At 41.5% G+C, this 23,659-nt stretch overlaps 1 protein-coding gene across 1 annotated transcript in view; it reads right to left on the bottom strand.

Moving 5' to 3' along the window:
- LOC307120866 (C-type mannose receptor 2-like) overlaps positions 1-53 on the bottom strand; it is a 62,644-nt gene extending 62,591 nt beyond the window's left edge. Inside the window, exon 1 of the mRNA XM_079808067.1 lies at positions 10-53. The gene's annotated coding sequence lies outside the window, so the exon portion shown is untranslated. The remainder of the gene's footprint in view (positions 1-9) is intronic.
- Between the last annotated feature and the right edge of the window lie 23,606 nt (positions 54-23,659).

Raw genomic sequence — 23,659 nt, 5'->3', positions numbered from 1 at the left:
TGTTCTTACTTTAGAGGTCGTGTGTTTCTGTCCTGAGTCTGATGTTTCTGTCTGCAGCTTTAAACTACGAGATTATTATATCTGCTCTCATCCCTCAGTCAGCACATCATTTGTGTATTTCTCTAGAAACCCCTATATCATATTCACTTCCTCCTTATTTGTGTTTGTCCTTTGTTTCTCTATATTTGCATATTGCATCTGTGTCAGTCAGTATTAGTATATATGGACCATAATCAAACAATTATGTATTATATTTTAACTTTAATAACTAAACAGCTGCTTTAATGATATTGCTGGACTGCATAACTCGTGTTACGTCCCTTCATCTGGACATGTCTGGGCCTGTCCACACACACTTGTGATCTTTGCACTTCATCATTTGTCTGCTTGCGTGACATTTTTCCTTGTATTTGGTCCAAGTGTTCAAGTGGACATGAAGACCACAAGAGTGTGTAGAACTTCTGATGACCCAATGGGACACACATCATGTTCATACACACACTCTCTAGTGGCCAAGACTGCGAGTGTGTGTGTTTGGACAGGCCCAGTGTTTGTGTTTCTCTGTTCTGGGACACTTTTTATCTGTTGCTGTTTAAACTGAGGGTTGAGTTCATTAGTGAAGACGGTGATACTGGTCACTGAGAGCCTTTAAAAACCCTCCGTCTGAAGCTCCGTCAAAGAGAAAGAGATGTGTGTGAGATGAAGGTGTGAGTTCAACTATTGAGAGAGTTTGGGGTTTGAGAGAGTTTTCATTTTTAAGAATGTTTTTTTTGGTTCATACTCCTGCTGTTTGTTTGTTAAAAATGAACATATTTGCATGTAAACACATCATCATCACTCATTTGTTTATGTCACGCCACATTTAGACGTTCAGGATGAACAATATTTACATCTCTGACGTGAAACTGGAGAACAGTGAGTGTTATTGTTCTAGTCATATTTCATCATGTTTCATTCAGTCTTATTGTGGCGCTCTCCAACGCAGCAAAATAATAATTTAAAAGGGGCTTTTTAAATTAATTTATGCACAACCCAGCACTCTATATTCACCCCCGGTCAATTACAAGTAGCCGACTACGCCACCTAGGTTGTAGTAGTGGGACCCAGGACCCAAGTTAATCGCTCACTGAGGGCTGGACAGTATTGACACTCAACAGGTAGATTGAAGCACAGAAAACACTTTATTAGACTATAAAATGATCTCAATATTTAAAAGCAATTATCAAAAAGGATGCAGTCCTCAGCACAGGATGGTATTATGTCCTTATGGAGAATGAACAAATGTCCCGGGTTGGTCTCCAGCATGTAGGCCTCCACAGATCCAGAGGTTATATTGTACTAGAAGACATAAGAAACAACTACCAGTATCTCCAGTCCAATGCAAGAAAAAGCTAACTACAACTCACTGGTGCACACAAATCCCCACACCATGTAATACACACTGCAACCCAAATAAATCACAACACAGCAAAAGGAAAAGAAAAGCAATGTATAGTAGGTTATACTGGAAATTAAGTCTTAAGTCTCGTATTAATAATTATCTGTATTATGAATTGTCTCTATGAATTAGATGCAAACGGATCAACAATATTCATCAGACGATCTTCATTTGAGGTTGTACTCACGATATGACTGGATAGCAGTTCCTACTACCCAGTCTAGTTAATTTCCAGCGTTGTGCAATCCTCTGTCGCCGTCTCACCAACCGTTGACTCTCGTCTCCGACCAGCACTCGTGGATTCGCTCCTCCAAACAGCAACCGCTGATACACTCGACTCTGTACGCGCTGGCTCAGTCGTTTCCAACCAGCACTCGTTGGTTCGCTCCCCCAACAGCAACCGCGCTGATACACTCGAACAGCTGCGCCTGTGATTGCCCTGCGTCAACGTCGTGCTCACCGCCCACTGTTGCCTTCTCCAAACGATCGCTGAGTCACTTATTTCCAACAGCTGCACCCGTGATCGCTCCGCGTCGCCGTCTGCTTAATACTCACTCGTTCCCGCACTCGTTCCCGCACAGCCGTAAGACATTTAGTTATCACGGTTCAATGTTCCTTCTCAGACGCCAGCACCTGTTAAAACACTCAACCAGATGTCGACTTGCACGTAATGACGCAGTCCAGACGACGCACACCTCAGTCTCTCAAGCACACGGTCTTAAAGGGCAACAGTCTCCACCTTTTTCCTAGCCAGCCTATGACACTAGGTCACTGATTAGTCTATTAACAGCGGTGTTAGGAAAATGAGCAATGCAAACATCACTTAATCAATGAGTCAATCACATAACATTCAAACGTGGATAAAAAAAATGCATTCATCAATATTCATCAATAGTTCACTCCCATCACATCCCCCCACACTAAAATATCAGCAGTCCCTGTGATTAATTAAAATCATCTATACCGCACAGGACGTTGCCCTAAATTCGAACGTACAGAACGTCTAACTTGGTTCTCTTCATTTACATGATCAGGCCCTGAGGCAACCCAGATGCTATAAGGCATGGGATTCAACTGTCGCATAGTCTCTTCAGGCACTATAGGTTGCGGATGTCTTTTTTCAGGAGCAGAACACAGTTTAAGGGCATTTCGATGTAAATTTCTCTCTTTCCCCCCTTGTTCTGGTCTCACCCGGTAAACCAGTCCAGTATTTCCCAACGTCTCCAGTACAACATAAGGCGTAGGGTCCCACCAACTGCACAACTTCCCACGTCCCTGCCTATTTCGATCCCGCACCCAAACACGCTGACCTGCCAACAATGGGGTAGCTTTGGCCCTACGATCATAGGTCTGTTTAGATAGTGTTGCAGTATTATCCATGGCTCTTTTTGCTGACGCATAAGCCCAACTCAATTTTTTATGGTGCTCTTGTACCCACCCAGTCAAATCTTTTCTGGTTTGTCCTATTCCTACTCCAAGGCTCATATCTACTGGTGTCCGCAAGGAACGGCCAAACATCAAATATGAAGGTGTAAACCCTGTAGCCCCATGTATGGTATTATTATATGCCTGCATCAACTCAAGGAGAAATTCTGGCCACCTGTCCTGCTTGTCTCTCTCTAAAGTACGCAGCATTCCCAGTAATGTCTTATTCACCCTCTCTACTCTACCATTCCCAGCCGGATGGTAAGGGGTTGTTCGGCTCTTAGCTGTACCGTACAAGTGGCAAAACTCTTTCATCATTGCGGATTCAAAATTTGGGCCCATATCAGAATGAAACCTCAACGGACAACCAAAAGTCTGGACGACCTGCTCCCACAACGCCCTGACTGTTGACTTAGCAGTTTGATCGTTCGTAGGGACAGCCCATGCATAACGAGTAAACAAATCAACGATGACTAAAATATTTTGACACGAATCAGCTGGACGGCCTAATGTCAAGAAATCTAATGACACTACTTCTAAGGGGAATGATACACAGATTGGATTAAGGGGGGCCTTCTCATTCATACCTTTCTGTAGGCCACAAGCGACACAACCCAGATGGTACCCCTTGACACTCTCCTCCATCTTCGGCCAGAAAAAGTGGAGTCTGACCCTGGAAAGCGTCCGTGAAACTCCTGCGTGTGCAGACGCATCATGGTATCGTCGCCATACTTCTTCCCGTCTAGAGGCCGGACAGATAATCTGCAGGTGCAACTCATGGGTACTGGGGTCAATCATCTTCTTATACAGAACACCATCTTGAATCACAAGCTTAACACTATGTCGAAGGAGTTGTTTCACCGTCAGAGACATATTGGCTCTCTCCATGATCGAGGGTGTACTACTTGACTCCACATACTTCCATACCCGCTGAAGTTCCTCATCCTCACTTTGGCTCTTCCGCCACTCCTCAACATCTGGGAGGTCAATGACTGGCTCACAGGCATCTTCTGTTGCCTCAACTCGTCGTACCTCCATAGGAGCCATTCGATCCACTGGGAACCTGGAAAGACTATCAGCGTTAGCATTTTCACGCCCAGCTCGATATTTCACTGTGAAGTCAAAGTTTGCCAGTTGGGCTGCCCAGCGCTGTTCCACCGCTCCCAGTCTCGCTGTCTGTAAGTGGGCCACCGGGTTGTTATCTGTAACAACAGTACATTTAGCCCCAGTCAGATAGTCTTTAAATTTCTCTGTCATAGCCCATTTTAGATCTAGCAACTCCAGCTTAAAAGAGCTATAATTAGCATCATTCCGTTCTGCAGGGTGGAGGCTGCGGCTTGCGTAGGCGACCACACGTTCCTTCCCATCTTGGACCTGCGATAATACTGCTCCCAGTCCCTGGTGGCTAGCATCAGTATAAAGAACGAACGGAAGGGAGAAATCAGCAAATGCCAGAATAGGAGCCTGAGTGAGACAGCTCTTTAGGTTTTCAAATGCAGCTTGACACTCCGCAGTCCACTCAATCCTATGATTATTTGACTTCTTGTTGACTGGAACTCCTACTAAAAGGGCATTTAAAGGCTGTGCCAGCCGAGCAAAGTTAGCGATAAATCGTCTATAATAGCCAGCTAGGCCCAAGAATGCTCTCACCTCTCGAATTGTAGTTGGAACAGGCCACTCTTGTACTGCCACTGTTTTACCAGGATCTGGGCTGATGCCGGTCTTGTCCACTACATGCCCCAGGAATTTTACTTGCTGCTGGAGGAACTGACACTTGTCCAGCCTCAACTTCAGTCCATACTGTGCCAGCCGCTGGAATACTCGCTCCAAATGATGAAGATGGGTGTCAAAATCTTTGGAATATACAATGACATCGTCTAAATAGACCAACAGAAAGTCAACAATATAGTCACTCAAACAGTGCTGCATTAATCGCTGGAATGTAGCAGGTCCATTGCACAGACCAAAAGGCATACGTTGGAATTCAAATAGGCCCAGAGGAGTCGTGAACGCTGTCTTTGGGCGATCGTCCACATGCACCCCTACTTGCCAATAGCCGCTTGCTAAATCAAGTGTACTAAACAATTCAGCTTGAGTTAAGGTGGTCAATGTTTCTTCTATCCGGGGAAGAGGGAATGCATCCTTATGGGTAATGGCGTTCAACTTTCTGTAGTCAACACAGAAGCGCCAACTTCCATCTTTCTTCTTGACCATGACTATTGGGGCTGCCCATGGACTCTTACTCTCAGAAATTACTCCTCTTTCCAACATACCTGCCAGCAGCAGTTTCATTTCCTTATACATCATTGGGGGTAGGGGGCGGAACTTTTCTCGGACAGGAGGTGCAGTGCCGGTGTAGATCCTATGCTGGACCGCCTCATGAAACCCCAGATCGTCCTCATTCTTTGAAAACACTCCACTCCACTTTCTCATAAGTGCGTCAAAAGCTTGACGTTGTTGGTCATATAAATCAGATCCAAGCGTCAATGAACTCACCCCATCAACAGTTACCTCCTCTTCAGGGCTTCCAGCTTCCACCACACTAATATCGACAACCCCATCTGTACTCAGAGTCAAATCAAGATCTCTTTGGCCATAGATATCCACGCCTGATGTTTCATACAGCCGACCAAGTTTCTGATACCGGCCTACAGACACTTTATAAGGCTTTAAATTACACAGTCTGATAGGGATCCTACCATCCTTAACGATAGCCACAGTCCGGGCAGCGGTCAGTCCATCAGGCTCTAGCAGAGGTTCCACCAATCCACAATAACTGTGGTTCTGTCGGCCCATTCGAACACGGCCCCACACGATGACCTCGCTCTGGGGTGGAATCCATCTCCTTCGACGACTGGCTGGCCACACATAGCCCAGGAACCCATCATTTGTAGTCCAAGCAGCAATGCGTTGACATGTTGCCATGGCCCGTTTCCACACCTGCTGTTCTGTCGGGTTCTGAAATGACAAAGAGCCCTGGAAAAGAGCATTCCAACATGAGGAAATAACATTCATTCCAATAATTAAGGGATTAGTGGAAAATTCATCCTTCACGATCACAACGCCTCTTCCTTGAAGTTGGATGCCTGCTACTTCAAAGTCCAATAATGCATACCCCACATAAGGGATTTCTAGGCCATTTGCAGCTCTCAGTGTCAACAGAGGGGCATCACCCATTCTATAGCTAGGAAAAGTCTCTTCTAGCATACTCTGCCGCATTAAAGTTACCTGCGACCCCGTGTCTAGTAGGCCTTTACAGGGAACATTCTGAATGACGACATCCACCATAGGACAGTCAGCAATAAAGGAGTGGTTATCAATAAAAGAGTGGGTCCCTTGATTATTGGTTGGAGCATGTAACCCTGTCGTCTGGACCTCTACAACAGGGCATTCTCGTTTAAAGCTTGTCTGGGCTCTCTGTTCTCTCTACAATGACGGGCCATATGACCTGGTTGTTGGCAGCGTCGACAAATAGGTCTACCATCAGGGTCCCAGCGGTTCAGCGACTGATACTCCCTCCTCCTAGGCAGAGGAAAAGCTGGCTGATGTGAGGATGCAGGATTTACAGGGGCTGCACAGTTAGAATTTCTTAACTCTCTCACCACTTCCTGGGTCAACTCTTTAATCTGGCCCTTGACTTCCTCCAAAATCTCACGCTTTAACTCAGCTTTCCAGTCAGGTCTATATGGACGTGGATTCGGTGTATCACGCTGACTTATAGCAGCACACGCAGTCTCATACCTTTCGTGCCCATACTCCACCTCCAACAATAACGCCTCTCAATGCAGTTCAGCAAAGGTCCCTTCTGTGTGATGGCGGGCATACGTCTTCAAGGCTCTCTGCATCGGTCCATCCTCCATCCCCATCAATAGCTGTTCCTTCAGCTGATCTTCCACCAGGGTTCCCTCTGGGCTGCGCCGCTGTAACCTACGAAAGAGTTCTCGCAACCGTAAAACAAAAGCTTTAAAAGACTCATCTGACTTCTGCCTACAACTAAAAAATTGCGACCGGAGAACAGGCAAAGGGGTTTCTCCAACATACAGAGCATCTAATTGGTCAAAAATCTTAATCAACTTATCACGTTCTTCCTCTGCTAAAACACTTATTTCTCGTTTTGCATTCCCACCCAAAGCGCCTAATAAAATCTTGACTTTTTTTGCTTCATTAATTTCTTGAGCCTCTAAAAGTCCTTGCATTTGCTCCTTCCAATCCCCATAACTCAAATCACTACCCGTCCCACTAAATTTGGGAACCCAGGGAGCCCCAGGGAAAACTGGCATTAACATTTTTGCAGCACCCTAGTTCAATATGCCACGTGAGTGTCAAAACGTCCTCAGTCCCTCACACAGGTTCAGTTAATCCTGCCGACTACGCCAGATGTGGCGCTCTCCAACGCAGCAAAATAATAATTTAAAAGGGGCTTTTTAAATTAATTTATGCACAACCCAGCACTCTATATTCACCCCCGGTCAATTACAAGTAGCCGACTACGCCACCTAGGTTGTAGTAGTGGGACCCAGGACCCAAGTTAATCGCTCACTGAGGGCTGGACAGTATTGACACTCAACAGGTAGATTGAAGCACAGAAAACACTTTATTAGACTATAAAATGATCTCAATATTTAAAAGCAATTATCAAAAAGGATGCAGTCCTCAGCACAGGATGGTATTATGTCCTTATGGAGAATGAACAAATGTCCCGGGTTGGTCTCCAGCATGTAGGCCTCCACAGATCCAGAGGTTATATTGTACTAGAAGACATAAGAAACAACTACCAGTATCTCCAGTCCAATGCAAGAAAAAGCTAACTACAACTCACTGGTGCACACAAATCCCCACACCATGTAATACACACTGCAACCCAAATAAATCACAACACAGCAAAAGGAAAAGAAAAGCAATGTATAGTAGGTTATACTGGAAATTAAGTCTTAAGTCTCGTATTAATAATTATCTGTATTATGAATTGTCTCTATGAATTAGATGCAAACGGATCAACAATATTCATCAGACGATCTTCATTTGAGGTTGTACTCACGATATGACTGGATAGCAGTTCCTACTACCCAGTCTAGTTAATTTCCAGCGTTGTGCAATCCTCTGTCGCCGTCTCACCAACCGTTGACTCTCGTCTCCGACCAGCACTCGTGGATTCGCTCCTCCAAACAGCAACCGCTGATACACTCGACTCTGTACGCGCTGGCTCAGTCGTTTCCAACCAGCACTCGTTGGTTCGCTCCCCAAACAGCAACCGCGCTGATACACTCGAACAGCTGCGCCTGTGATTGCCCTTCGTCAACGTCGTGCTCACCGCCCACTGTTGCCTTCTCCAAACGATCGCTGAGTCACTTATTTCCAACAGCTGCACCCGTGATCGCTCCGCGTCGCCGTCTGCTTAATACTCACTCGTTCCCGCACTCGTTCCCGCACAGCCGTAAGACATTTAGTTATCACGGTTCAATGTTCCTTCTCAGACGCCAGCACCTGTTAAAACACTCAACCAGATGTCGACTTGCACGTAATGACGCAGTCCAGACGACGCACACCTCAGTCTCTCAAGCACACGGTCTTAAAGGGCAACAGTCTCCACCTTTTTCCTAGCCAGCCTATGACACTAGGTCACTGATTAGTCTATTAACAGCGGTGTTAGGAAAATGAGCAATGCAAACATCACTTAATCAATGAGTCAATCACATAACATTCAAACGTGGATAAAAAAAATGCATTCATCAATATTCATCAATAGTTCACTCCCATCACATTATTCATCTGTTAGTTTTTTGCAACAGTAAAAGTTACACTTCTCAACTTTAGTTTTTCTCTGGCTGAGATTATAAAAAGATGAAAAGCAGTGAGAAAAACGATCATGAGATGATTATTATGTATTGATAATGATAAAATCTTGTAGTGCTTAGAGAAATAGTTACGTTTTGGGGCCAGGGAAATACACACAATACACCGATCAGGCATAACATTATGACCTAAAATTCCTAAAATTGCAGCCAAAACTTTTCTTTTTGGAAGTCAAGTCAACGCCTCATACTCGTTGTTCTCCTCAAACCATTCCTGAAGCATTTGTGCTTTGTGGCGGCGCATTATCTGCTGAAAGAGCCACAGCCACCAGGGAATACCGTTTCCATGAAAGGCTGGACATGATCTCAACAATGCTTAGGTAGGTGGTACGTGTCAAAGTAACATCCACATGGATGGAGGACCCAAGGTTTCCCAGCAGAACATTGCCCAAAGCATCACTGCCTCCGCCGCCACGCCTTCTTCCCATAGTGCACCTGGTGCCATGTGTTCCCCAGGTAAGCCACGCAACACGCACTGCTCTGTATTTTGTTACAAACATCTGGATTTGCTAAGTAGCACAGTTTTCAGACAGGTGGTAGAATTAATTAGTGAAATCAGCTGACTGAGTTCATGAGTGTGTGGTGAGGGGCGGTGAAGGGCAAGAATTGACACTATTGCAGACGACGCCACCCCGTTTCTGTGAACGGGGAAATTCAGACCCAAGATAGGGCACACAGGTTCTTTACCACTAATAATCAAGAGACGTGGATATGAATACAAAAAGGTATTCACAACAATTAGTTAAAATTTGGAAAACTGTTGACCAAACGCGAAAAGAAATAAAATAAAAGACTTTCAAGCTGAGGCTTACAAGTAGGGCGGCTAGCTGGACAGTGAGTATCTTAAGACACACCTCTCACCCAATTATGCTCCGCACAAACACTCACACTGCATGCACACACACTCTCAGTGAGGGAATCAACATGGCAAAACACACTCTGAGAGAAACACCACCACAGGGCAAAAGCAGATCGCTTCCCTCACTGGGGCCTTCAGCACCTGAAATAAACAAAGAAAGATTTTTTTTTTTACAAAAACACATTTACTCTGACACACTCTCAATTCACAACTTGCATTGGAATAAGTTCAAACCATGAAGGAGGACAACAATGAACAATTTTCTGGCCACAGAGGTCAGAGGCCACGGGAAAACAGCAGTGCAGGTCCTAACGGGGTCTACGGAGCATTTGCTCTGCAGTCCTCAGTGACAAAGTGCTCACAGGAAATCTCTCCACTAAAATAGTTCATAAAATCAGTTAAAAACACCCAACCCCATGACACTCAAGGGACTAGATATACATACCCTGAACGCTAACATTCAGAGCTAGATCGCTAACGGACGGGTGAAAGCCAGCCTGTACCCAGCAGCACATCCTGGCCATAACCTGGCTATAACAAAGTATACACATTTAACTGGTGCCTAAACACCGGCAACAACGTTAGCCAAACAGCTAGGTACATACCTCCCGCACGCACCCACACACGACGACGATGCCAATTAGAATTTTGAGTATTTTGAACTCAACTAAATACATTTAGACCACTTAACTTAGTGACTGCAATCAGGATGAGAAGAAACCAGCATGACAAAAAAACTAAGATTTCTGGAACAAATCGTCTACCATGCTAGCCTGGTTAAAACCAGACCATTCTCAGTAGTAACTGAGTTATGGTCTGGCAGAGCTTCATAGACAAATCATTTCCAAAGGGGCGTCACCAACGGACATCGCTCAAATGCCTCTGGGTGCAATTGGATAGACCTAAAACCAATCAGAGCGATGAAGGAGATTACGTATGATGTTGTTCTTCGAGTGTTGTTCTTTGCTCGGTTTTAACGAAAAGGAAAAGTTTAAATCGCTTAAAACAGACGCGATAGCTGATTCGAATGAGTGATGATCCACGGCGCGGCATCCATCTTTGTAATGTACAAAATCTGCTTCACCGTTGATGCGCTGTCGTCATCGTGTAAAGCCCGCCCCAACGTTTCTGATTGGTGGCGTGATTTTGACTGATTAGAAATGGGCTTGAATGGGCTCTTTGCCAGACTACTTGCAGAGCAAATCTAAATTTGCTGGAAGTTGTCTGGGTTTTCTCAGGCTACTACCATGCCTTTAAGAGGTTGAAAGGCAACATTTCCTGAGTGATGGATTCTCCCAATTCTCGCCTTTGAATGATCTCATGTACCCAAAATCTTGTTCTTCTGTGTCTTTGCAGAACATATAAAGCAGCAGGTTGTGTACGTCCACTTCCATTATTTAGAATAAACAGATGTTAGGCTAGTATGGATGTGAATATAGTTATCCTTGCAGACTAGTCATAGTTATCATTATTGGTGTGAATGGGCCTTAAAACAGTTTGATAGTCCAGTCAGGATGTTTAATCACTATTCATTGACCACCAGATGATGCTTGAGAGCAGGCGAGATGACCTCTGACCTCTGTCATTGTTGCTGGTCTCTTCTGGGATTTTCTTCCTGGAGAATGTCTTATGCGCCTGACTCTATCTTCCTTCTCCTTGTCTTTTTTTGTATAATTCATTAATGATACACGTTTTTTTTTTTTTTCATTAGTGAATTTTACATCTGTTTTCTTCCCTTCAGAGATCATCACATAAACACAGTAGTGTTTATGCATACACTGCTTGTCTTCATTAGGGGTGAAGAACCAAGTGCAATTTTGCATCAATATCCAACCCGTTCTGACTCCCAAGGTGTCAAAATCTGAAGCATGGTCAAGTGCCTTCCGCACCACAATGAAGACGCTAAAGGCACCCCTAGGTGTCACCATATCGACGCACAGGGTACTCCATTGATTTCAATGAGAAACCTTTGGCATCATATACAGACAAGTTGTGTCATGAGAATGTTATCGTCATGATGAAATTATATTGGGTTATGATTTTTCCATTATGACATGTTGGAGTGTGATTCTCAATGTAATCAGCCAGCATAACATTACTATTATTTACATTTATTTTATTTATGCTATTTAGACACGTTTGAACATGTAACCCAACCCCATCCCATCCCTAAACCTATTCATTTGTGTATTATATGATATAAAATACAGGGTATAACAGGCAGATACGACTGCAGGCACAATTTATTCAGAAAGTACAAATATTCCAAGTGTCCCGAGGCCAAACGATTGATTTGTGTGAAGGAAATCCCCAAAAGCGATCAGGGTCTCCATCCACCGAAGATCATCCACACACAACGTTACGTCAGATTTCATAGTGAAATTGCATTGGCTCTCGTATGTCGTAAAGAGTCGTGTATATTATTTGAATGAGATATGAGTGTGTGTGTGTGTGTGTGTGTTCACGGAGCGGCGGGATCATCATTTCAGCGATTAAAACATTAGGATCAACTCTGTTCTTCAAATGAAGATATCGTATGACTTCTGAACACTTGGAAACTGTTTTTGGTCAGGGTTGCAATATCTTGGATCATCATCAAGCACTTCAGGACCACAGTTTCCCATGTAACCCCTCATTTAATGTAGATTAGTACTTTTTCATCAATTCAATCACTCATTCCTTTGCAAAACAAAAAGACTATTTTTATTTGCTTTATGTTTAGCCTATTAAAGACACATTTTATATTAATAATGTGATCCAGTGAAATATAACAACAAATGCACCAAATGATTTGTAAATACGAATACATTAAAGTAATACAGGAATAATTATTTTCATAAGTATTGTATAGACATTAATCTGAAGTAAGAGGAATATTGTAATTTCCTGTCTATTTCAGAAAATGAGAGTACAGTATTTATTTGGAATACTTCGGATTCAGGTTAAAACACAAAAAAATGACAGTAAACCATGAAAACTAATCTATAAACAAACCTGCTCCTCATTGGCTCTCTTGAACTTGTGTGTGAAATCTGAGTGCAAATGTCTTCACAAATAAATCATGAAAAAACTGAATCCATGTGTGTGTAACTGAGGCCAGCTAGTCGTTGAGTAAAGTGCGAGTAAACCTCAAGAGTCGCTCTAGTGACTGACGCTAGGGGTTGCAGCCTTTAGCCTCCTTGTTAGAGCGTCTGACTCTCATGCCGGCGGACCCGGGTTCGAGTCCCGCTTGGAGGGTACATATAGGAGGGTACATTGGTGCTGTGACCCGGATGGGAGTGAGGTTTAGGGGGGTGACTGTGATTGGTTACATATGTGTTAAAAAACATGAAACTCTTTAGAGAGCATTGTATGTTTGCTGAGAGTGATGAAAGGCTGTTATGGAAGGCCTTTATATGGAGGTTGTTTGGGCGTGTTTTATTAAATTACTAACCTCCGGAATGCTGTCATTCAGAAACAAAAATTCATTGACATTAGAACATATGTTGTAAATTAGGCTGCAGTGTTGTGAGAAGTTCCCTTGTGTATATAAATATGTGACCCTTCACGGGAACCAGTGACACAAGTCGGCAGCACAACTTTTGAGCGAAATGAGAAAGAAGCGTTTAAAAAAATGGTGATTTTTCGCTTTTTTGCAGAATCTGTTAGTTGAGATCACAAAGAAGCCTCTCCGTGTTTGAGATAGCAGCATTGGTATATTTAAAAGCTTACATTTTGAGGTTGAAATTGGCTTGTTTTTCAGAGATTCTAGCATGAGTAGGGGCGTTTGTTTCTTTTGTTATTGCCCCCGCCCTCCAAGGGAAGCGTGGCTCAGTGTTGCCAAGTCCACGGTTTTCCCGCGGAATTGGGCTACTTCAACACTGTTGCCGCGTGCTGTTTTTCATGTCCACAGGTTGAAGCGACCCCAATTATGTGATATTTAGCCCCGGGAATGCACATTTTACCGGAGAAGCCACCCTGAAACGCGGTTGGGCTTGTTTTGGGCTAGTTTTGAGTAGAAATTGTGCGGGTTTTGTTGTGAAAACCTGGCAACCCTGGCTGCGCATAGATCTCTGCTGGCAGTGCTAAAGCAGTAACGGGCAGCTGATACGAAGTGCAAACCTCCCAGATGATTGAAAGTCTGAAGCAGTAATGAAGCAAAAAGATCTCTTTCCCTTGTGCAGAAAGAGAGGGCTGAGTACAATGACATGACTGAAAATAAACATACATACAGGTCCTTGAAAGTGCTTGAATTTATTTTGTGCAAGAAGTTTTCTGGAAGAAATTCCATACCGAATATTCTTCAGTTTTATGCAAAACAGAAATATCACAAATAGAATATCAAACCTCTGTCATATGGCCAAAAATAAATGCAAGTTTTATGTAGAAAACCAGTAAATAACAAATAAAATTAACATCAATATGTACTTTTTGTTTTCATAAACATTAAAATAATAACATTAAAAATGATGGCCAGATTTTAAAGGAGTGTCTTGCAACATGTTATCTACAATGCACAAGTTCAAATAGAGTTTTGACAAAAAAGGTTTTATAAAAAGATAAAACTCACATATTTCAGCCTCTAAATAATTTTTAGTCAAAAAAGATAAATTACTGACAATTACAATGGACATTATCCTTTATTATTAAGAGTATGCGGTCCGATTGCAAGCATGCAGCATTACAGGGGGTATGGCTTATCTAAATGAGATGTAAATGAGCCCTATTGTCACTCCCAGCAGGTGAGAACAGGTGAGAACTGCACAATCTCAGGAGGTCATTTTCCTCCCTATTAAGGTTTTTTGAGTGCCTACTTTCAAATGGCCACAACTTCTCCAAATATTATCAGATTTCCATGTGTTACACATCGTTGGAAAGCTTGGAGACTACACTTTCAGAATCTGTGAATAACTCAAAATGTCCCAGAACCGACTTGTGTCCCTACTTTCGGTGATTGGTCACAAATGAATAGTTCATGCAATTATTAGTGACTGATATCTATACTTATGTATAGTAGAAATATAGTAGCTGATATTTACAGTATAGAATGATTACAAAAGTCTGACCTCTTACATCACACACACACACACACACACACACACATCTTCTATTGTTTGACCCGGTACAACATAGACATTTAAACTTGTTTAGTTCTTCTCTTGTTTCTTTAATTTCCTGTAAGACAAAGCAAAGCTCATTATGTGTTTTCCTCATCTGAGCAATTACAGTGGATTTGACCTTTTCTGGATTGTCTATTTCCCCCCTTTCTCATCTGGTGAATGTCTACAGAAACGATCACTATGAAGGCAACATCAAGTATGACTAAGAGTCCACTCAACACGCCTGTGACTGCGGCCACTGCTTCGGCTCCTGCTCGTCCCAGCCTGTGGCCAAGACTGCGAGTGTGTGTGTTTGGACAGGCCCAGTGTTTGTGTTTCTCTGTTCTGGGACACTTTTTATCTGTTGCTGTTTAAACTGAGGGTTTAGTTCATTAGTGGAGACGGTGATACTGGTCACTGAGAGCCTTTAAAAACCCTCCGTCTGAAGCTCCGTCAAAGAGAAAGAGATGTGTGTGAGATGAAGGTGTGAGTTCAACTATTGAGAGAGTTTGGGATTTGAGAGAGTTTTCATTTTTAAGAATTAGTCTTTTTGTGGAAATGCTTATTTTGTTTAGTTTCATACTCCTGCTGTTTGTTTTTTTTTTATAAAACATGGTAAATGGACTGCATTCATGGCCATCCAGAGCGCTTTACATCTTGCCACACATTCACCCATTCATACACCGACGGCGGTGTCAGCCATGCAAGTCGCAGCTCATCGGGAGCAGCTGGGGTTAGGTGTCTGGCCAGGGCCGGCCCTGACCAATTTGCTGCCCTAGGCAAGATTTTACTTGGTGCCCCTTGTATCAAGGTTTAGCACTACATGTTTTCAGTCTAAGTTGTGGAAACACTGGTACTTTTATTTTTTTAATGCATTAATGTTTTTTAATTTGTATTGTTGTTGTTTTATATGATGTCCAGTCCATTCTACCCCGTCATTATGTTCATGATATTATTATTATTTAATTTTTTTAAAAGGCTGATGATAGTTAAACTATACAAAAATAGCACCTACGCCACATTACAGCCTAAACACAAATAACAAGTAATTGCATCTAGCATTCATGCACAAACTTAGCCTGGATGCCAGCCGAATTTAGCCCCGCCCACAATTTTTTTTGCTCGGGCAATTCGGTCTGGACTCGCTCCATAGAGGAGTAATTAAAAATTACTGTGAAATTTACATAAAATGTTGCTATTTTAAATAAACCTGTATATAAATATTATTACTAATTTCGGCAAATACTTTGTAAAATGTCCATATGTCCCCTTAAAACTGCACAACTGTAGAATAAAAACATTAGGCTATTAAAAAAGTGATATTACATGCGTTTAAAAATCAGATATGATTTTTTTTTGACAAAATACACTATCTGTGGCCACTGGAGAACCCGGAACAGCTGCTTGCATATGGTTTAAGGTAAAACTGGAATTAATTAGCGTACATTAGTATTTTACTACTATGCAATTAAATAAACTGTTCATTCATTACACCACTTTACCTCTGTCTTTACACTGCAAAAAATGCTCTTCTTATTTTTATTTTTTTTCTTGTGTCCAGTCTAAACATCAAAAAATTCTTAAATCAAGATGTATTTACTAGTAAAATGACATTAGATAATTTTTTCCTTGTTTTCTGGGGGGGAAAATCTAAATGAAGTGAGTTTTAGCTTAAAACTAGCACAATTATCTGCCAAATGGGGTGAGAAGAATTATCTTATTTCTGTTTGGGACAGAAATAAGATTTTAATCAGAAACAAGATTATTTTTCTCACCCCATTGGCAGATAATTTAGCTTGTTTTAAGCATAAACTCACTTAAGAAAAAATATTATTTTACTTATCTAGTAAATCTTGGTTTAAGAATTTTTAGATATTTAGACTAGAAACAAGACAAAAATACTACATAAGAAGAGCATTTTTGCAGTGTTTCCCTTATCTTGCCTGCATCAGAGGGCTTCTGTTTTTTATGACACTACAATTCGCCCATCCGTCATAAATTATCAGGCAACTTTCACCATGTCTACACCTGGCGCGAGCGGCCAAGCACCCTAAAAAATGAAAGCAATCCGGTCTACATTAGATGCGGCGAGAGGCGACGCGACACAACAAATTCCATAAGTTAAACTGATCGCGCATTATATGACGCACTTCAAGTAGCTCGGCAGGGAAGATTGATGAGGCGGACCAGGAAGAGGTCGGGGGACTTAGTTAATGTTTTTTGCGCTTTATTTGGTCATATTTCAAATTAATATGAATAAAATAGTATCAGTAATACATTTTGGCGCCCCTATGGATGAGTGGCGCCCCTAGCATTTGCCTATTCCACCTATGCCACGGGCCGGCCCTGTGTCTGGCTCATGGACACCTCGACACTTGGTCAGGTGGAACTGGGGATTGAACCACCAACCTTCCGGTTTGTAGACAACCTACATGAACCACTGAGCCACTGCTGCACAAACATGAACATATTTGCATGTAAACACATCATCATCACTCATTTGTTTATGTCACGCCACATTTAGACGTTCAGGATGAACAATATTTACATCTCTGACGTGAAACAGGAGAAACAGTGAGTGTTATTGTTCTAGTCATATTTCATTATGTTTCATTCAGTCTTATTCATCTGTTAGTTTTTTGCAACAGTAAAAGTTACACTTCTCAACATGAGTTTTTCTCTGGCTGTAACTCAGAGATTATAAAACACATTTATTAAAGATGAAAAGCAGTGAGAGAAACGATCATGAGATGATTATTATATATTGATGATGATACAATCTTGTAGTTCTGGAGAATTGCAGATAATAGTTACGTTTTGGGGCCAGGGAAATATACACCAATACAACAATCAGGCATAACATTATGACCACCTTCCTAACATTGCTGTCAAAACTTCTTTTTTTTTTGAGGCCAAGTCAACATATACCGTTTCCATGAAAGGCTGTACATAGTCTCAACAATGCTTAGGTAGGTGGGACGTGTCAAAGTAACATCCACATGGATGGCAGGACTCAAGTTTACCCAGCAGAACATTGCCCAAAGCATCACTGCCTCCGCCAGCTTGCCTTCTTCCCATAGTGCACCAGGTGCCATGTGTTCCCCAGGTAAGCCACACACACGCACACACACTGCTCTGTATTTTGTTCCAAACAACTGGGGCCTAGTCCACACGTACACGGGTATTTTTATAACCAGAATTTTTCCTCCTCCGTTTTAAAAAACAATTGTGTCCACACAAGCACGGTTTAAAAAAAATCTCTGTCCACATGAAAACGCAAAACCACGCTGTGATTGGCTGCCTGATTTCCACATGGGTCCCATCCACGGAGGGATGCTATGGGCTCAGTGAAACCCTTCTACAAGTTCCTTTACTGGACTCAGTGACAGGTAACTGTATACACAGGGGCAGGCCCAAGTGGACTGTAATAGCTTCACACACTTGTCACTTTGTATTATTGAATCATGGCACTTCTGTTCTGCAATACAATGAGATAACTGCGCATGTATCTGTATACATGTGATAAGCTCTGTTAGCAGAGTTATTAAAAGCTACGTCCACCATTGCATTGACTCGACTCATGTAGCTAAATAAAAGAGATAACGGCGCACAACCTGAAGTCAAACAAAGGAGAGAACGGCACACACTTCAACTTAACAAGCCGAAGTCTCCGGTTTCACCGTCCACATGACAACGCTGTAACCGGAGTTTCTAAAAATCTTTACCCTGGCCGGAATTTTCAAAAAAGTCTGGTTTCAGTAACCGGATACTGCGTTTGCGTGTGGATGAACAGCCAAACCGCGTAGAAAAAGCTGCGGTTTTGAAAATACCCGTGTTCGTGTGGACAGGGTCTGGATTTGCTAAGTAGCACAGTTTTCTGACAGGTGGTAAAATTAATTAGTGAAATCAGCTGACTGAGTTCATGACTATGACAGGACTTTAACTTTCTGACTCCTGGAATTTCCACCTCTGCTTTTAACCCTCTTGAGCAGGGGTGTCCAAAGTCAGTCCTGGAGGGCCACTGTCCTGCAGAGTTTAGCTCCAACTTGCCTCAATACCTGTCTGGAAGTTTCTAGTATGCCTAATAAGACCTTGATTAGCGGGTTCAGGTGTGTTTGATTGGGGTTGGAGCTAAACTCTGCAGGACAGTGGCCCTCCAGGAGCAGAATTGGACACCCCTCCTCTTGAGTGTGGAGTCAAATAAACTTGTGTTAATTTAACACTGGCCTTTTTGCTGTGCAGTGAATACTCGACGACAGGTTTGAGGTAAGAAAAGGAAAGTTGTATTTTAATTAAACAATCTTTTTTTTTTCTTCTTTTAGGCTACTGGTTTGTTTTAGATTGTCTTTTTTTCTCTTTTCTTTTCAACCTTAGTTTAGCTCAACCTTTGAACACTTTTCCCATTAAACATTTAACACAAATCACAACAATAAACAATCAGTAAAACAAAATTACATTTCACTTTGAATACTCAATTTTCAAAAATCTAATATTTCCCATAAACACTCAGAATAGTTTCTTTTCTTTTCCAAAACCCAAGCAGTTGAAACTTTTTTAAAGTTTCAGTCTTTTCAAAATCTCAGTCCCAGGAATACATGAGTTGATGAAATCCATTCTATACCATCCAGGGAAAATGATTTGCAATTTCACTCTTTCCATACGAGTTGAATACTTTTCTGTGTTCTTTTTCAAGCAAAGGACCACGTGTTACACAGACGCTAAGATCGCATTGTAACGCTCATTTACATTACATGAGAATATAAATCAACTCTACTGTTACACAGCGCTCAATTCTATGTCATTCATACATATATAATGATTTAGAAATTAAATAAACTGTTCTTACGTTATTTTTGTCCATTTCTGAACGCCAAATCTCCCGGAGCAATATCAGACATATGATCTCATCTCAAGTTCACTGGAAAAGAGAGATCTAGAATGCACTGCTTTTACAAAATGCCGCAATAGCGGACGTGTAATGACGTCACTCAAGCGATCTCATAGGCTTACAAGATGGCGACCTGAACGGTTGTGTTGATAGGAGCTCTGGGGCGTTTTTGAGGATTTTGCATTTTCTGGGCAAATTTGCATTGTGTATATGATGGGCAATGAGATTTTATTTTTTTAAGAAGCATGTTTTATTTTATTAATTAAAACCTTATACAGCAGACTGTGACGTATATTGATAATCCACAATGCGATTTTCAAAATGCCAAAGAACAAAGACATCTGGTTCATCTGGAGACTTTGATTCATCCAAACATACTCCAACAGGCAGTTCTCTTACAAAAAAAAACCTGTCAGGAATCCAACGTCTCTAATGCCGATATACTTCGTGCTGTCAATGCCCTCACGGATCGCTTTTCAGCAATGGAACAACAAATCGCACAGAACTCGGTCGCTATTGTAAATCTTTCAAAGACGGCTGATTTCGTGGAAATGAAGACGCTATCTGCAAGGATCAAGACTAACAAAAACAAGGTGTCGCAAATTGAGCAGGATGGTTCAAGGCAAGTGTGATCAAGCCGGATTCGTCCAGATGATGTAACTCTTCTAAGTTTAGAGTGGATCTTTACCTACTGGTTGGTCATTTGCATTGTTTCAGGGTTCTTTATATAACATTGTTCAGACATCCAAATAAGATAATTTATATCTGATTTAGTTTTTAGTTGTTTAAAGATTATTTCTCTTAATGTTAGGGGTTTATGAGACAGCACTAAAAGGAAGTCTATGTTTAATTTTTTTAGTCGTACAAATGCAAATGTTATTTTTTTGAATGAGACTCATTCATGCGAATCTGATGTTAAATGGTGGCTCTCTCAGTGTTGAGATCAAATCTTCTGTTGTCATGCTTCTCATCATTCGGCAGGTGTCGCTAATCTTCTGAATAAGTTTAAAGGTGACGTACTGGAATTGGTTTCGTCAAAAGAAGGTAGACGGTTACTTACAGTTGTTAAACAGGATAATTCTGTATTTGTTTCAGGACATTTGCTAAAAATATGTCTAAAGAGGTTACACACTCTATGTCAGTATTGAAGGGGAAATATCAAGGTGCCTTTTTGATAATGGGAGGTGATTTTAATGATGCCCCAGATGATTTCTTGGATCGTTTCCCTCCACATACGATTCCTTCTTCGAAATTTAAATATACTAATTTTCTATGTACCAATCTTTCTGTAGTGGATATTTGGAGATTTCTGAATTTTAATGAAAATAGTTATTCTTTGAGTAACTCCTCTAGATCTTTGCAGAAAAGGATTGATTTATGGTTAATCGACCCATGATGTGTCCAATATGTTTCTGAAGTTACTTATTGTCATGCACCTCTTTCAGATCATAAAATTATTTTGGTACTCTCTGGTTGTGATATTAAAAATAATAGTATGCAAGGCCTTTATTACCCAGGTTCGAGAAGAAGCTCAACAGATTTTTGGGAGTAAACAAACGACACATGTTTTTAAAATTTAAAGTTTGGGAGTTTTCTGTATTTTAGTAAACAAGTAAAGAAGAATCAATTGGATAAGGAAAAGGCACTTATGACAGAATGTTATGAACAAATATGAACAAAATTATAAAAGACAAATGATCTCCTCTCTTAAAAATTGATGATGTACCCACTTCAAATCCATAATTAATTAAAAATTATTTGGAATCTTTTTACTCTCAGTTATATGAATCTGTATTTGAAATGGATAAATGTTCCGAATTTTTTTAGTCAGTTTAAGCAATCGGTCCCTTCTATTTCTATTAAATTTCGAGACCTTTGTGATGAAAAATTAAGGAAGCGAGAGATGGTTACAGCTATTCGTTCAATGAAAAAATAAATAGCCAGGCACAGATGGTCTTTCAATTGAATTTTATCTCTGCTTTTGGGATTTTATTGAAAACCCTTAATTTGTCAAAATAATCAAATGAGGAAAATGTATGTAACATCCCAGTAAAAAATAAGATGAAGTATTTAGGAATAAGTGTATATAGTGGAGAGACAAGAATTACATTTGTCCCCTAAACCTAAAAAAGCTCAAAACATTTAATAACTGGCTTCAAAGAGACTTAACTATTATACCACTATTAACTATTGGTCCTTCTAACCAAAGTAGAAGGGGTATCTAGGTTTGTTTATCCGGCTTTATCCCTCTGTGTTCAAGATTCAATCTGTAAGAAAATTAATGATTTATTTACTAAATTTGTTTGGAGGAATAAACATCATCATTTAAGAGAAATTCTGCAAGGTCCAAGGAATGAAGGTGGTTTTGAGCTTTTAGACTTTGTTGATTTTCAAAGTAAAATGGCTCAGGAATTGTCTTAAATCAGACTCAATATGTTTTTTTTTATAGCATTCAATATTTTTTAAAAAGGTTGGAGGTTTATGCTTTTTGTTAATGTGTGATTATTCTACTAACAAGCTGCCTGTGGCATTATCCAATCTCTATCAACAATCTGGGGGGTATTCCAGAAAACAGGTTATGTGACATACCCGGGTATGTTTAAGAGTAAGTAAGTGGATAACCTCAACTTTCGGTTCCAAAAACGGTTTCAGGGTATGTAAGTAACCATGGCAACTCACTCTCTGAACATAACCTGCTCTGGAGCAGCTCCAGGGTTAGTTTGCTTAAGAGATATTCAGAAGAATGTGTTTTATATAATTAATATAGTTATTGATATAGCCAAATTTGTTTCAGTTTCATAATATACAATATTATATATTAATTCTAAAGATAATAAAAAATAATAAAAAATAAATTAAAAATTAAATGTTAATTCAATTAAAATATATTATTTATTTGATTGTCATCTCACTCATGGATCTGCATTCAATTAATTAGCATCAAACAAACAATATAATTTTCTAAAGATTACTTATGAAACGAAAAGATGATTGCACAACCACCAAATAGGTGAAATGTGCACAGGTTAGATAAATCACCATTAAACAAAAGAAGAAGAGGAAGTAGAATGGCACACTTTTTCTTAGCGTTTGTCTAAGGTGAATCATCGATTTGTCGCTCTGTTGAGAATGTCTTGTGTGATCAGGGTTAACATACTCTGAGTTGTCTGAATTTACTCCCGGGCTCGTTTTTGGAACCAGCAAACCTTGATTAAGCAAGGTTTGGGTTAATCAACCGAGAGTTCAAGATATATTATATATAAGTTCCCTTTCGTTCAGTCACTACGACGTAACGTTAGTGACTAACGAATGGGGGTTTCGCTTAGAAGCCTATCAACTTCGAGTTTTGAGAAAACGCCCAATGGTGTGCCAATGCCATGGGGCATGCGGAATTTGCATACGTAGCTCCGCCTCACTGCGTGAGTATATAAGGAAGTACGAGGCAATATCGCATTATGTTTCTGCTTTCGGAGCCAAGAGTACCTACCTCTTCACTCCTACAGCCTTCTGAGACTCTGTCAGCTTCTTCGAGACGAGCAGCTTTCCAGTCGGTGTTGGTGTGACGGCGCGTTCCAGTGATCGCATACTTCCTGCCTGCTGATCTGTGCAGTGGTCTGCATCCAGCTGGTGTGTGTTTCCCTGGGCGCTTCGGCATCGGCTGCAAAGTTTCCTCTCATAAAAGAGCTTGCACGTGACACGTCCTTTTCAGGATGTTTCGTCCGTGCACTTCTGGGTGCGGTAGATCGCTTTTTTCTTTTGACGGGCACGAGCGCTGTGTGACGTGTTTGGGCTTTCAGCACGCTCAGGCAGCGCTCGTGGATGACTCATGTTCTCTCTGCGGGAACCTGGCCATCTCAGTGCTTCGATCGAGACTCCGTGAGTTCCGTGCTGATGCCGGAACGAGAGTCCCCTCCGCCACCCCCCAATCTGCGGTCTCCTCTGGAGGCGGCACTTTGGCTGGTGACCAGGGTGATCTGAGGGTGACGGTGTGGAACAAAGCTCCGACGCTAGTTCCTCGGCCCACACCCCCCTCTCAGGCACTTGACCCGGTCCACGCTCAACCGTCTACATCGGGGCCGGCTCCTGCTGTCCCGACTGTGGCGTTTGGCGTGGCGGAAG

This window comes from Gobio gobio, assembly GCF_949357685.1.
Source record: "Gobio gobio genome assembly, chromosome: 2".
NCBI lineage: Eukaryota > Metazoa > Chordata > Actinopteri > Cypriniformes > Gobionidae > Gobio > Gobio gobio.
The sequence above is the reverse complement of the archived record's forward strand: the minus strand, read 5'-3'. Positions and strand labels throughout refer to the sequence as shown.